At 33.8% G+C, this 5,514-nt stretch overlaps 1 pseudogene; it reads left to right on the top strand.

Moving 5' to 3' along the window:
* Positions 1–3,936, top strand: part of LOC109347074 — a 7,880-nt pseudogene extending 3,944 nt beyond the window's left edge.

The following is a 5,514-nucleotide window of genomic DNA, read 5'->3' as shown; positions in this document are numbered from 1 at the left end:
AAGTCATCAACGAAGGTAACAAAATACCTAGAACCTCCTAGGGATGGTTCCTGAGTGGGCCCCCACATCAGTGTGGACATAATCTACAATGCCTCGAGTTCTGTGTTGGCCAACCTTGAAACTAACCCGTGTTTGTTTTCCAAGCACACAATACTTGCACAAATCTATCTTGCATTTGTTGACTCCCCTCAAAAGTCCTCTTTTGCATAGTTTTATCATGCCACACACACTTATATGTCCCAAACGCATGTGCCATAATTTTGTAGCACCATGGCCTGAATCTACTGAGATATCTTTAGCCACTCCAGCAACTCTACCTACAATTGTTCTCCCTAACAACTTGTAAGTGTTACATGCAGTCTTTTACCCTTCATCACAGTCAGAGCACCTTTGCATACTCGAAGAATATCACTGTCCCCATCAGCTCTATAGCTAAATCCTTTGGCCTGCAATGTCCCCAAAGAAACCAAATTCTTCTTCAAATCTGGTATGTGCCTAACCTCACATAACGTCTTCATTACACCATCATACATCACAATTCTGAGTTCTCCCATACCAATAATTTCACATACTTTATTATTTTCGAGATACACGAAACCAAAATTGCCTGCCCTGTATGTGGTGAACCATTCCCTGTTAGGCGTCATGTGGTGGGAACAACCAGTGTCAAGTATCCACTCATCTGTACTATGATTTGATGATACAGATAGTAGATCAACTTCACTATTGTAACCAGAATCATCTTTCTGTGCAACATTTGCAGATGTAGATACCCCATCTTTCCCCACCGGCTTGCTAGGACTCCATTCATTGGGACAATCCTTTTTATAATGCCCAGTCTGTTTGCACTTGTAGCACTCTACTGGTTTGGCTCCCTTTCACATACAGACCATCACTCTGAGACCCTTCACCTACATTCTGTCTTCTTTGAGTGTGGGACAGAAGTGCAGATGTGATCTCATCCAGTTTGATTGAGTCTTTCTCGTACGTCAATGTTGTCACCAAGTGTTCATAGGAATTTGGCAAAGAACACAGTAATATTATTGCTTTGTCCTCATCATCAACCTTCACATCAAGTTTCTGCAAGTCATTGATCACTTGATTAAAATTGTTGAGATGTTGTTGCAAATCAGCACATTCCTGCACCTTCAGCCCATAGAGTCTCTGTTTCAAATACAACTTATTTGTTAGAGACTTGGACATGAATCACTTCTCTAATGTCTCTCATACGTCTGTTGGTGAGGTCAAATCCATAACATGATACATCACCTACCTCATCTGATAGACAGAGTTGTATGGTTCCGTAGCCTTCTCCTTTAACTCTTCCCAATCCAGTTGATCCATACCCTCTAGTTTATTCTCACGCAGCGCCTTTGATAGACCTTGTTGGGCCAACACATCCTTAACCCTCCTTTGACACAATCCGAAATTACCAGTTCCATCGAACTTCCCCACCTCGAATTTGGCACCTAGGTTAAGAGTCATCTGATACCAATTGTTGGGAACAAGCGAACAATCAAATAGTAAAAAGTATAGAGACAATAGAATAAAACAAGAGATTTGGTAACGAGGTTCGGCCAATTGAGCGGCTACCACTATATATTATTAAAGAATAAGTATTAGTGTTTTACTATTCTTCTCCTTGTTACATTAGGCTTACATAGCATCAATATATATAGTCCTCTACCTCAACCCCTTTACATCAGCCCAAGGTCATAACTTGTATTATATTGCATAAGAAGTTCATTAAAGTGGAAGTCAAAATTTGAGTTTTTAACAACAGTGGATGCCAAGTGAGGGAATTCCCTTTCTATAGCAGTACAAAATGATGATAGCCTGAACTCTATAAAAAAGGGTTGCGCAATCCACGATGCGAATTAGCAGAATCTGAGGATAGTAGATATATACAATCTTATCTCTATACGTGGAGAGAATGTTTACAGAATTTGAACTTGTGACCTCGTGTTTAAAAATATGGATGATTTACATCAAGATTGTAATGGAGCATGATTTAGCAAATACGTTTCACATTGTCTATGATTTTCGTGCTTATTTGTTCCATGAATTTGATAGGTAGAATACTACCTAATGTTATAACAAAAATATTTTCTACACAGAATCCTCCTTTACAAAAATGGGCTTATAAATTGTTTGGAATATTACTGTGCAGGTTTTTTGCTATCTCCCGTTTTACCATCTTCATAAGTAGGAATGGGTCCAAAGAATTGTTTTAAGATAATGTTCAAACTGAAGAAACCAGAGAAAGATAAATCCAAACAAGAAAAGGTTATTTATTCTGTTTCTCTTTTCAGTTCTTTCATTTTATTCAAACATGATGAGAGTTTGATGAAAGGACTTATATATACTCTTTCTGTACTGAATTGTTGTCTAAGTAAGGGTTGAATTATAGTGAAGTTTACTTGTTTATCTTGTTCAATTTATTTCTTCTGTGTCATTTGCTTTATGTTAACAACTACATCTTTCAAGTAAATGTTATAAAATGTTCCGAAAAAATATCCACAAATTTTAATTTGATATATAATCTGATTACAAGCTAAAGACTTTTATGTTATGACATGACTTAAGACATTCACTGCTGCTGTATGTTCTTTTACCACTCTTTGGATAGGTACTTACTAATACAGAATCCTCCAATTGGAAGCAAAGCACTCATGATGATTCAAGTGTTGTTCCCAGTGAAGGCATAATGATAGACCGGACAATTCCCTCAAGGATGATTGATGAAATTGCTGCAATGCCGATTCGAAATGTGTTTCATTCATTTATGGTACAATATCTGTGTGTTGCTGCAGGCAATTTATTCAAATAAGTGTCTCTCACAATCACAGTAGTATTTATGAATCTAATGCTGCATATCATGTTGCATTTAATAAATTGTGCTAAGTCCTTAAAGAATAGAATAGGCCTTGACTTTAGAGTAGGCCTAAGGAATAGAATATTAAGGTAAACATATAGATAAGGCCTTGAACTAATTCTTTAGACAAGGTCACTTTGCTTTCTTTATGGTTTATCTTATCTAACATGGAGCAGAATACAAGAACTAATTAAAGCTCGCATGCTATGCATGATAACAGAATCAAGGATTAAGCGAAAGAATTTGGAAAATGAGATAAAACATTATGCCAAAATTAATGAACTCGAGGTATTGTTACTATCATCTGCATGATGGCTTGATTTTAACCTGTTTTTGAAGTGTTTTCACCATTTTAGCAGTCATTTTCTCTTTTGATTATTGCAATCTAAGACTATCTTGATCTTTCCAATATCAAGATAGCATTGCTTCTTGTTGAATATATCTCAGGTGGAATGGTGCAATGGCCATGAAACAATGGCAGAGATACTCTCAAGACTGCAACGGCGAGAAGAAGCAGTGATTAATCGAAAACGAGCCATGGCATATGCCTTCACTCATCAGGTACAAAATTTGCTCAACTAGCTTTACAACAGCAAAAAAATGTGTTTCAGCACATAGTAGGCCACTAGGGCTGTCTACATGATTTAAACAATGTCATTGAGTTCCATAAAAACTATTCTTCAAATAGACCATTTAGAATAACTCTGTCTAGCAAAAAAACTTAGTTTTTCTTGGTCCTAAGCTACCAATAAATATTGCTCTATCTTATACTAATTTTAAAAGACAGCCCAATATATGAGCCTATCACTTATCATGCACTATTCTTAACAAAAAATCAAAATAATTTTGACCATACATGTGACTATGATATTGCAGAGGAGACCAAATTGTAGCCAATATTTTGGTCAAGCTTCTTATAGCCTTAGTAAAGAAAGGTGTAGTTGAGCTGAATGGATCTCATCAGAATACCAAGTTACATAAGATAAACCATAATGAAAGCAGTGGTTTTGTCTAAATCTCCTATATCAAATGGGAAAACAACACTCCAAAGCTGTCAATAAAACAACCTACCCAAAGTTGGATAATGTTGAAGCAAACAATGAACTTCAAGAGTTTGTTCTATGGCTTCAGCATTATTACCCATGTTTGGAAACCTTATGTTGACTCCTTAAACTAATCAAACTATGCATATTACTACCTATAGTTTTTGAGTAAGGATTCTCTTCATTAACGGAGAGATAAGTACTACAAAAACAAAAGAAATAATAATGTGGTAAGACACTTTTATCTTTTTATATACAATGGAATAACATTTTTGTCATTGAAAACACATGTAAAATCATGTGTTTGCCTCTCCATTATCTGATTCTTAGTTTTTATCTAAACATTTGGTATTGGAGTGAAGTATACAATATAGTTGGGGAACAAAAATTAGATGATACTTAAGTTGGATCTATTTCTTATTTGGAATTTACTAGTCACATAATTTGAATCAAAGTAGAAACTGCACAGCAACCAGTCACTTGGATATATATATGGAGGCTTTAAAAGCAAAGGCCTTAGAGATGACCCATCAAGGAATATTACGATTAGTGAACTATTCAAATTCTCAAACCCATGTCCATTTCTCATTACATGTAGTTTGATATAATTTGTAAGATTATAATATTTATGCATTGTTAGTATAAAGATTTATATATAGTCACTACATCATCCATCATTCATTTGTATTATTTTGTTTGAAGAGCAATGATGATTAAAATGAATACTGACAATATATGAAACTCTTACATTGTCGGTGTATAGAATTTTTTTCTCATTTTTTAAAAGCAGAGAATATTTATTATGCAAAAATCTAAATTCCTATGTGTATACCCACTGCACAAAATCTGCAAGTTGGAATTTTTATGTTTAAAGAATAATCACTTAAAGAGTTAAAGTAGGAATTAAAATAATTGTACTTTTATAAATGGCATATAGCAAGGTGAACTTCACACCAAGTGGCAAAAGGTGAAAGTTAAAGATTGGGTCGTACACTCATGCATGCCCTGCATTAATTGATTTAATTCCCTCTTGTTTCATCAACTTAAGTTACTTTGGTGCCTAATGAAGTCACAATATCCCAGCACATCTTATTTCCCAATATTTATATAGTCAAACAATAAAAAAATTAATATATATTTAATTCTTCATGTATTATATATTTTTCATTAGTCAAACAATAAAAAAATTAATATATATTTAATTCATATTTTACTTTTTTGATCAATGTTTTTCCAATATTTATATCATTTTATGTATTATATATTTTTCATTAGTCAAAAAATAAAAATTAATATATTTAATTCATATTTTACTTTTCCAATCAATGAGAAATAAATGGTAGTGGTACAAACTTTGGAATAGAAGATATGCTCACAATATCATCATATCCTATTTTTTTTGTCTCGAATAACTTCACTATAATGCATATAGCAACACTATAGAACTAGTATTTGTTTTTATAATTTCAGGTATCAAATTAATTGATTGTGTCAATCTTAATAACCAAATTATTATTTTACTCTATATATATATATAAGCTTATACATTTGGCATCTCCTTGCTCATTGAGTGGGGACTAATGTATAACTTCTACA

This window comes from Lupinus angustifolius, chromosome LG05, assembly GCF_001865875.1.
Source record: "Lupinus angustifolius cultivar Tanjil chromosome LG05, LupAngTanjil_v1.0, whole genome shotgun sequence".
Taxonomy (NCBI): domain Eukaryota; kingdom Viridiplantae; phylum Streptophyta; class Magnoliopsida; order Fabales; family Fabaceae; genus Lupinus; species Lupinus angustifolius.
This window is presented reverse-complemented; position numbering and strand designations above follow the sequence as displayed.